Genomic DNA, 11,712 nt, shown 5'->3' with positions numbered 1-11,712 from the left:
GCACAGCCAAAGATTTTTTAAAAAGGAGACCCCCAATATTGAATCCAATTCCTCAGAGTTCAGAGCTTTGATTTTGAGCCATGAATTATACTCTCAGGGGAACAGAATGAATACACACTTAGCCTTATAAGGGAAAGTGGAGTGAATGAATAAAACAAGATTTAAGTGTTTGCTAAGTGCCAAACATGGTGCTATGTGCTTAGAGTATTAAGGAGGAATTCAGACAAAGTGCTAAGAAACATTTGAAGGGGAAAGAAAAAAACTTCATGGAAGAGTGGGGGTGGGGGTGACACCTAAGTTTTGGCTTTAAGGAAGACAGATAGATGGATAGAATTGCTAGAGGGAAAGGGAGAAATATAACCATTCCAGATATAGATATTTCAAAGAAAAGGATAAGAACTGGAGACAGAGATTGATTAGAATTTAGAATTCTTGAATGAGACAGTGTTGGGTAAAGAACTTGGAGTTGAAATCATATTTTAAAGAACTTTGAATACCCTGTGTTCTTTTTTTTTTAACCCTTAACTTCTGTGTATTGGCTTCTAGGTGGAAGAGTAATAAGGGTGGGTAATAGGGGTCAAGTGACTTGCCCAGGGTCACACATCTGGGAAGTGTCTGAGGCTGGATTTGAACCTAGGACCTCCCGTCTCTAGGCCTGACTCTCAATCCAGCTGCCTCTACCCTGTGTTCTATAGATGTAAAGTGTTGCTTTTCTTTGAGTCTTAGAAGACTTAAGGGTGTTGACTAATTTTTTTTCAAGAATAATGTTTTTAATAGTTATTGCTACATCAAACATTCATAACCTCCAAACTATATGGTATAAAAAGCTATTGAAATATAGAGACCTAACAGAAGAATTCAAAACAGTGTAGGAACAGGAAGAAAATATATATCATGCCTGTTGTCCTCTCAGCTAGTACAGTTCTGAAGAAGCTTTTATTGCTACAGAAGCCTACAGAAGATGAGCTTATATTGCTTAATTTCATCTTACAAAAATGAATTATCTTATTTGCCTAATCAATAGTCCACTGAATATTAAACATCAAGAAACAATGCCTGCTCTAGGAGAGGTGGCTCAGTGGATAGAGAGCCAGGTCTGGGTTCAAATCTGGCCTTAGATACTTCTTAGCTGTGTGATCCTAGGCAAGACCCTTAATCCCAATTGCCTACCCCTTACAATTTTTCTGTCTTGGAACTGATATTTAGTATTGATTCTAAGACAGAAGATAAAGGTTTTAAAAAAGAAACAACATTAGGATATAAAATTGTTCCAGAAAAGAACTTCTATCTCAACATGATTGACTATAAAGATGGGAAGTATGAAGTAATAATAATAACAACAATAATAGCTTTAGTCATTGATGTTGGCTCCCTTTCTTAAAGTATTTGAATCAATAACCCAGTTTAACTACCCATCATGTTGCTTCCAGTTAGTTACCTGACCCTATTTGTTGATGAGAGCCAAAGATTGCTAATCCCATGATGTTATTTGATCCACACAACAGCAAAAGTTATTCAGAAGTAACACCAAGTTTTCTATGGTTATCAAAATCTACTGAATGCTTATCCCCTGGTCCTGACCCTTTTTGTGGGACATTGTGGGTGACAACGCTCATCTCATTACTTTGTGAGTGTCGTCTGTGGGGTTGCTGTTCACTTGTTTTTTGAGACTATCCTATTCATTGTGACCCCATTTGGAGTTTTCTTGGTGAAAATACTGAAATGGTTTGCCATTTCCTTTTACAGCTCATTTTACAGATGAGGAAACTGAGGCAAATGTGGTTAAGTAGCTTGCCCAGGGTCACATAGGTAGTGTTTAAGGTCAGGTTTGAACTCAAAAAAATGGTGGGGGAGGGAGGGAAAGAACATGAATCTTGTAACCATGAAAAAATATTCTAAATTAATTAATTAAATAAAAAGTTAAAACAAAATAAAATCTAATAAAATAAACAAACAACAACCAAAAAAAAAAGTGTCTCCTTGACTCTAGGCCTGGCACTCTATCTATCCATTTAACCACCTAGCGATCCATGGTCTATGTATATTTATTTATTCAGTTAGTCTCTTTTTTTTTTCTTTTAAACACTTAACTTCTGTGTATTAGCTCCTAGGTGGAAGAGTGGTAAGGGTGGGAAATGGGGGTCAAGTGACTTGCCCAGGGTCACACAGGTGGGAAGTGTCTGAGGCTGGATTTGAACCTAGGACCTGACTTTCAATCCACTGAGCTACCCAGCTGCCCCCTCAGTTAGTCTCTTAACTGTCTCTCCCACCTCCCTTGGGGAAATGCTGTCCTTCCTTTAATACTGCATTTCAATGTGATCTTAATCACATGAACATGGTAATATACTTGACCACAAGAGAAACAAATATATAAAAAATTATTAACAAATAAGCCATGGGATTTTAAAACTTAATAAATGTTTAATTATTTATTATTTCATATAATATATACATTTAATAACTTCTTAATTTTTATTTTATTTTATTTATTTTGCTTAATAAATGCTTCCTAGGGCTATAGTCAGTGTTTTGGTGGTAGGACTTAAACTCAGGTCTTCTGGACTTTAAGGCTGGCTGTCTATTCTGCTACACTAACTCAAAGAATGTTAGAGCACAAGGTCAGAATCGAAAGTGATCTTAGAAGGGCCTTCAAGTGGGCACTTATGCCGGTCCTTTCATTTTAACAGATGAAGAAGGTGAGTCCAGAGGTGACTTGTCTAATATCACACAGCCAGAAATGTGTAATTGGAGACTTCTCCACACCCCCCTAAGACCACCCCTCCCTTTGGTCCCAAAGCTGCGGACCCAGGGATCTTCTCATTGCTCCCTCTCCAGCTAGGCTTCTCTGTCTTTGCTGGGAGCCAGGGGGACGAGGGTGCAAGAGGGGCTTACATGTTTTCAGTTCCTCCCTCACCCAGGCAGCCTTATACAGTCTATAGGCAACACCTCAAACCCAAGAAGTCTCAGACATAGTTCAAATGCTTAGGCTCAGCTACTTCAGGAGGAGCATCTACTTTTCTACTCATGGTCCAAGTGTCTTCTTTCTGCTCAGCCTCCTGGTAAATATCCCATTCAGATTCTGGGGCACTGATTTTTACTTCATCTGCTTTTTCCTCGCTCATCACTTTCACCAGTTGGTATTACTGATACTGTTTCCAAACTGCTTTCAGAGCTTCCATCAACCCTTGATGTTTTCTCCTCAGTAGTGGGATGTAGGTTTAGGACAGACACCTGCACCAGTCCAACTTCTCATCCAATTCATCTGTCTCCTTGAACCAAAAGCCCTCAAATGTTCACTCATTTTCCTCTATCTTTTTTATCTTTGATTCCTTTACTATTATCTTGACTTTATGGATGGGCCCACTTCCAAGATAGAGAGGCCACAGCATACTTAGCTTGGGGAATAGATTTAAGATACTAGGTATTTGGCTCATCAGCTAGGGCATAGGTATAACCTTTCATTCCCCACAAAAATCCCCCACACACATTAAATTCTTAGATAAACTTGAGGATTTTAAACAGACGCCAAAGACAAGAGGGGCCAATTCTTTCTACAGGCTTTTCAACTTTTGAAGTAAGCATAATCTGAAAATAATTCTTGTTTATTTGGTGCTACCAATACCCTTTTTATATTATTTTCTTTCCTGGTGGTCTCAAGTCCCTCCATCCCCATCCATGTCCTCAGTACAAGGCTGTTTTCCCTCTCTCCCACTATCAAAACCTTCCCTCGGAATCTTATCACATAATTGTAATAGTTGTCACGTATAATAGTTGGGGGTGTGTGTGAAGGAATATATAGTAGTAGGAGTTGAGAAATTTTCCAATGTTGGCTCAGTATGCCCCTTGCGAGGCTTACACTTCTCACATGTTTCAAGGATTTATCTTTTTTAGTCCTGGGGTTCATAAATTATTGTATTGCTCCTACTAATTAGTAGTAATTAAGGCTTAAAACTATACTAAGACTTTTGGGACATCCTGTAGAGCCTCCTATTTGTGGGAACTGTGTATTTGTTCAAGAGATATGATTATAGTATATCTCTTGTTTTTGCATAATCCAAATGAAATTTGTATGAACTCCAAATTTATAGATCATGGACCTCTTTGGCTTTCCAGGAAAGCCTATGAATCCCATCTCAGATACTGCTTTTATATGCACAAAGTAAAATACATAAGATATAAAGCAGTGATTCCCAAAGTGGGTGCTACCGCCGCCTGGTGGGTACTGCAGTGATCCAAGAAAGTGGTGATGAATACAGGTGCATTTATCTTTCCTATTAATTGCTATTAAAATTTTTTAAAAATTAATTTCCAGGGGGCTAAGTAATATTTTTTCTGGGAAGAGGGCAGTAGGGCAAAAAAGTTTGGGAACCACTTTATATTATATATAGAAAGTTAATTATAATGCAATACCTTTATCAAAATGCTTTTTAAAAAAACTAAATTCATGGACCCCAGATTAAGAACCCCTGTTTTACAATCAGATGCATGGAAACAAATAATACAAAGTAGATGTGGGAAGGAATATGACAGAAAGATAAACAATATAGATAAATACTGGCTATTTTGGTTAACCTTCTGCCTCTTGTGTCGGTTCTTCCTTATGGAGTTTTGAACAAGGTGGAGCCATTAGCAAGCACCCCAGTGTTCCAAGTGCCACTGTCCTACAGTGTTCATCCTTCAGAGGCCAGAAGGAAGGGAGCAGAAGAATGGACATCCAGGAATCAGATGCACATATGATCAATGACCTTCTGACTTCTTCTTCAAGCAAGTTCCAATGCCAAGTTGAAAAAAACTCACCAAATTGACAAACTCAGAGAGAGTCTATTTGGCTATTTCTAGAGTCTGGCCTTTGTCAATGCTCTCCTGGTACCACCCTGAAAACCCAAAGATTAATGTAGATAGCATCATATGTTTAGTTAGAAGGAACTTTAGCAAAAGGAAAGGATATTTTGGTGTATTTTGTGAGGTAGAAGAGGATATGTTTCCAATCTGGTTCCCCACCACCACAGATATCATAGATATTCCATGGAGCAATGACTACCTTGGGGCCAAGTCCCTAAGTAAACAGTCTGAGTGTTAGTATTTATCCCCATGGAAGTTTTTTTCCAGAATAGCCTGATATTGACTAAAGAGTACCAGATAGTCATCCTCCTTCCCTTCTTCTGTTATTGCCAATGAAAAGCCTGATTCTTTTCCCAGGTCACACAAAGATACCCTCAATTTAGCTTTGTTGCATTGAATTTAATTGAATATTGGTAGTGTATACCTCTTAACACAAGGCATGTACAGAGCACCTGGTGATGGTATATTCTCCCCCCCTTAAGAATTTGAAATATTAAGGATCCTGTTTTATTTATTCTAAGTAGTCTATTCATAATATCACTGTAGTTATATACAAAAATATAACCTGTATCACTGATGACGAACCTTTTAGAGACAGAGCCTTAGCTAGGCCTTACTCCCACCCCACCCCCCAAACCAAGTATGGTGCTCCCCACTATCTTCTCAAAGACAATCTGCTCTGAAGGTGTTCAGGGCTTGCTTTTTATGGTGACTTCTTGTCCCCTCCCCTCTTCACAGGGGTCATTCACTGTTTCCAAATTGTCTAGCACTGCCCAGGGGGCAGTGTCTGTGGGATCCACTTCTCACCTTCTGAAGGTTAAGTTCTCATCAAAAAGATTCATAGATTCCTGGCTGATTGAATTTTTAAGAGTGTGAATTCCCTAAGTACCTTGCTAGCTTCTCACCTAGTACTAAGTAGGGTGTTTAATCTTTTGTTGATTCAATTCAAAAGTAGACAAGGGGGAGTTAATCCTGTCTTCAGTCTATGGAGGTATTAAGTAGGGGTACTTAAGTTAGTCCTAACTCAGAATAGACAGTAAAGAATTCTCTTTCATACCCTCACCCTACACAGAGGAGGGAGAAAGCACTTCCATTGGGCTGTTGGTTGGAGGGGTGGGTGAAGTCACTCTGCTCCCCTGCTGTTCTGCTGCCTGTGAGCCACCCACCTTATCCTGTGTGCGCCCCCATTGGGCTGCTGGGCAGAGTGGGGGTAAAGTGAAAAAATTTCATCAGGTACAGTGGAGAGGGGGAAGTGAGCAGCTCAGCCCGAGTCCCTCTGCCTTTCTAGTAATGAACTTTGGAGGTCCATGGTCAAGTGCCCACAGAGAGTACTCTGTGTGCCATCTTTAGCACTGTGCCATAGGTTTGCCATCGCTGGCCTATACTATTATATTTTTAGCTTTTAATTGGTTGACCTACAAAGATGACATTAAGTGTCCATGCTGCTCTGTATGAATAATACCATAAATTTTGTTGATTTATAGCAATTTTACCTTTGACTAAAGAACCCCTTGGGCCATCAGGTCACTCCCTACTTTTTTTATACACACAGAGTCTATAGCAGCTTCTATTCACACCAAGGTCTAAAGGACTAATAATAGTTGAAAGTTTTCCACTCAGGGGTATTTAAATAACAAGTATCAAAACCTTAAGCTTGAAAAAACAACAATAACAAAAAAAACCCAACTTAAAAATAAAAAACCTTAAGGAGAAGGCAACAATCAACTATAAGAGAAGATTTTTGATGAGTGGTCAGGGTTCATATAGTCCCCTTTTTCTGCTGCTTTTCACAAAGTAGTGCCTTGTGTCTATAGGTAGTGGAGGATTAGTAACTAGGGTGAGGCAATAAGGGCTTTTTCTGCAAGGTGCCAAAATTTAGAAGTTACCACCTGGAGAGTACTTCCAACATTCTAGGACCTATAGTCCTGAACCCAATCCTAGCTAAGCCAGCAGTTCAGCAGCATAATGGTTCATAGCATCCCAAGATGTGTTCATCCCCAAGCCCTTAAGGGACTAAAGGAATGATCAGAAGGAAGACTTTGATTACTTCCATTACTGGAAGTATTTCTGAAATTCACCTTCAAACAGTTGGGCAAGAAAATTCTTAAGTAGAGTGATCAAAGAAGATTGGTTTTAGGAAAATAATTCCCAAGTTATTCCAAAAGTAAACTGACTATTCTGCTTAATAAAATAAAGGGTTAATTGACCTTTACCCTCAGGATTATAACTATTTCTTAGAATCTCATTTTGGAATTTTGTCTGTTGTTTTTTAGGATGTTATAAATTAAAATTACCTTAAGGTGGTTTGTGAGAGATTTTCAGGCATCGAGTAGCTTTGGCTATCTTTGCTTCTATGTAGACATGCCTAGATTACAATAATCTAAATTTATTTTTTAAATATTTCTAGAAGGTCTATGCTTTAAACACCAAGTACAGAATTGTCCACAACCCCAAAGCTCTATCTTCTCTTTATACTTTCTTATTTGATGGTTTTGTTAGTTCTATACATGTTACTCTCAATTCTATAAATCTAGCCCTTCTAACTCTCCCAAACTCCAGTGACAAATCTCTAAGAACCTGTTGGAATGCCATCTGAAACAAACTTCTCCAAAACAGAACTCATTTTTTCCCTTAACCCTAACCCTCTTCCTAAACTCCCTATTTCTTTAAAAGCATCACCATCCTTCCAGTTTCTCCATGTATCCAATCAGTTCCTAAGCCTTGTCAAACCTTCCTTCACAATATCCCTTACATCCTTCATTCCTTTCTCATGATCACCCACTTTTCTTGCCCTTCATCATTTTTGCCTGAAATACAATACAATAACTTGCTAATTGGAACTCAAATCTCTTCCTCCTCTGATCCATCTTCTATACATCTGGCAAATTAATAATCCTGAAGCATGGATCTGACTGCCTTCCTCCTCTTTTCAAAAAAGCTTCAATTGCTCTCTGTTGCCTTTAAGATTAAAAGAAGAAAAAAAAGAAAAAAATTCTCTATTTGTCATTTCACAAAGTGGCTCCAAACTGTCTTTCCAGGTTGATTTCATATTTCTCCTAAATGAGATATTATTTATAAAGCACTCATCCTGACACATAGTAGGCTCTTAATAAATGCTTTTCCCCCCTTTCCTCTTCTCTTTTGTGTCTTTCCATGTACTTTTTATTCCTGTCAAACTTACTTACTTGATATTACTTGATATATACATTTTTATCAGCTGCCTCCTTGCCCAGTCTAACCCCTGTACCTTGGAATGTTCTTTCTTCTCCCCTCTGTTTCTTTGGATCCTTAGTTCCATTTAAGGGACAATTAAGGTATTGTTCCCTACAAAAAGCCTTTCCTGATTCTCCTTATTGTTCACATTCCTAGGTCCCCAAATTATTTTGTATAGATTTTATTTCCTCAGCTCTGATTTCTTTAGTATCTTTCAGTTCAAACAAGTTTTCCTTGTTTCTCTGAATGTCTCGCATTTACCTTTTTTTACAGTGGTGCAATAATAAGCTGAATTGTCAATTAATCTGTGCAACTATTAATTGATTTATTGCAACCAAGAGAAAAAGTGGAAATCTCTTGGGATGGAATTTAGATGTTGCTTTCTACCTATGAATGCATGGTACCCAGCTTGTGCAGGGATAGGGTCATCTGCAAATACTTTATGGTCTCAATCCTGGTGCTTTCACTTTATGAATAAGGGAATGACACCTTAAGGGAGTGTCCCTGAGTTGAGTGGAGGTAAACATCCTCAGTGTTTTGAATACTACCTAGAAAGACCGCAATAACAACAAGCAGGGAATAATATTTCAATCACACTTTAATAAGGCAAAGAGTACAGATAGTATGAGGGATTGGTACAGAGGCAGATTGTTGGGAGCTATTAAGAGAAATTAGAATCTCAAGTAGATATTTTTATCTGGACCCCCTCAAAAGATCAATACAGACTGGCAGAGCCGTGTATTGGCTTTCTTTCTATCGGGTTGAGATATCTTCCTATCGGAATGGGATATCTAAGATAAAAATCTGAGATTCCTCTTTTGATTCCTTTCATAATTCTCACCTTCCTTCAAAATACATTATAGTCTTATTGAAAAAGCTTTGGGCTCTCAGCACTCCAGCAGGAGGGGAACTAACTCTGTTCCTCTTTGCCCGAGAACACAGATGGCTGGTATGGCCAAGGTCGCACCTTTGGCAGGGCATTTTGCCCAGAATTAAAGTAAAATAATGAGGCTCAAAAAATTGTTTAATACCATCAAGGTTGAGAAACTGACAGGGCTTTCTGACCTAATGGAGATGTCCCAGGCTCCACTTAAAGATAACACATGTAGTTGATAGTTTAGCATAGGTTTTTTGTCTACGCCTGGAGGCTTCTAAGGCTTTTGTTTTGACTATAGTAAAAATCTTGCTCTCTGTAACTGTGGGAAACTTTCTTGGGCTTTTGGGGGAAAGGGATCTTTAATTTCCTTTATAATAAAGTGGCTACTTCAGTATTTTTTGAAGTACTATGAGCTAACAAGCCGTGCTTCCAATCTGTTTCATTCTTTGCATCTGAAGACCACCCAGGCCACTCAGATTAGTCTCTAGTTATAGAGCAAGTTCTCTATAGCAGATGGCATGGGGACAGGGAATAAGTGGTGGAAAGAGGAAGGTAGCTTGGGAAAGAGAATGGGGAGGGGCACAGAGAGTCACTTACATAACCTTGGATCAGAGTTGGGAGCTTTAGTGCCAAATGGACCCTTAGCAGATGGAAGAGTGCTCTGGGATAGGAATTTGAGATGTTATTTTTATAGGATTTTAGTCAGTGGGGAGGACAGCCTAACTTTTATCCATATCAATTTAGGGTTAGTCCATTAACATATTCATATCATCTCAGTTATTCACAATACCTTAGAATTCAATAGAATTCTTAAAGTTCACTAGAATAGCATTTTGCTGGTGTTCTGCTGGTATTACTATTCTGCATGTCCTAAGCTTCTCTAGGCTTATTGACAATAGGCAGTTAGTAGGAGTAAGGGGCCCTTCCAATAAAACCTAACTGGCTTCTCCTCCTAATTTAGCCTATAGTCTCAAGATGTGACCTTAGTTAATTTAGAATTTCCAGTGGCTCCTGTGTATCTCTAATTTATAAGACAGTTTGCAAGTAACTCTTTTGCTTCTTTAATTTATAAGCAGTCTATAAATGACGTCTAAGGTCCCCTTTGCCATCGTACTATTGTTATCTTATACTAGCTACTTGTAAACTTACTTACTATACTAACTATAAGAGGGAAGTGGGTCAGGAGGGCCAGAACAAGATATAATTTCAACACATGCCATTACATTCATACACCATAATTTATTTAGCTATTCTCCAATTAATGGACACTTACTTTATTTTCGTTTTATTTGCTACCATAAAAAAGTGTTGCTCCATGTGTATGTCTATGTGTGTGTATGTGTGTATCCTGATCATTTATCCCTGAACACACATATATGGTATATGTACATAAGTGTTTATGTGTTTATCTTTTGTTAATAAGATATGCCTAATTCTTGTCTGAATATATATAATTTTTGCTAATAGAATCTGTGGGAACAGCAGGGGCTTCCACTGAGCAAAGCTCTGGAATGCCTAGAAGACCCCCCCAGTTTTCAAACACTCTGGGGTAGCCATAGTACAGATAAAGTCAGACACATAGCTCACTCCTCACCTGAGGCTTCAACCCCTCCCTCTCCTTCTTTGCTAAAGCTAGATGTTCCAACCAAGAATCTCTGATGTATGCATTCTCTGGGAATCTGGGTTAGATGGTTACACATTGACATATTGATTTATTAACCTACAGAAAACTCTGTCTAGATTCAAGGAAGTAAACTAGGTCCTTTGTTTTGTAAATTGTTTTTTGTAAAAATTTTTTTGTAAATTATTGCCAACCATTGTTTATGTGAAAAGCTTACCCAATTCCTTAGCCTGTACCAAAATCTCTATATAACAACAGCTGTGATGAAATGAAATTTGCCATGATTCACAAACAGCTTGTCGTGGTCCTCTTGACTCCCAAATGTGTTCATGTCATCCTTCCCACCATGTCTCATTCTCCTCACCCCTTTGAAACCCCCCACCCCCCGAATGCTTCTCTGGACCCATCAGGACTCCCAGACAAAAGCCCTGTTAATTCTTGCCTGAATTGGTCAACCAAAGCAGAGCTCTATACTTCTGTAGCACTAGTTGAGGTTAGTCCTTGCACTCCAGGGCTACAAATGGAACAGTGAAGAAAGAATGGAGGGCTAAGCAATAATCTCATTTGAACCCTAGTCCAAACTGTGAGAAAGGGCTCTGTGTTGAGGTGGAGAAAAAGTCTGAGCCACCTCACTTTAAATATCTAGAAGATGGACCTCTGTGGCAGCTGAATCTGATTAAAATGAAGCTAGGGTCAAGGCAACAGCAATTAGCAGAGAAATCATGCACTGAGTGGAAAAACTCAATGCATGGCCCTTAGAGTCAACACTTCAGGACACTTAGAGGTTATGGGGATGTAACACCTGGCCAGAAAAGTGACTAGGAAAGTCTGGACAAAGGAAACAGATGTATAACAAAACTGTCTCCAGAAGGCCTGAGATTTCCTGCTGTAATTGCCTTCTGCTCTCTGAGCTAGAACTAAAATTCTTTTAAAATATGCATCAAAAGCTGTGTCAGATTCCCTGGCAAGTGCTTATAGCAGAAGCAGTCCTAGTTTTCAAGAAAGCATCTATGAGATCATTACAGACTGTTGGAAAGTCTCCTGTAAACAAATGCTTTTGAAACTCTTTAAACTCTCATATCACTCTCATCACAGAAAGAGATATGTAGATAGTTCTGAAACCTTAGTAAGTTGAGTATTGCCACAAGCAAAAGTCTAT

Source organism: Gracilinanus agilis, chromosome 2 (genome assembly GCF_016433145.1).
Source record: "Gracilinanus agilis isolate LMUSP501 chromosome 2, AgileGrace, whole genome shotgun sequence".
Classification (NCBI taxonomy): Eukaryota; Metazoa; Chordata; class Mammalia; order Didelphimorphia; family Didelphidae; genus Gracilinanus; species Gracilinanus agilis.
Note: the sequence above shows the minus strand (reverse complement) of the source record.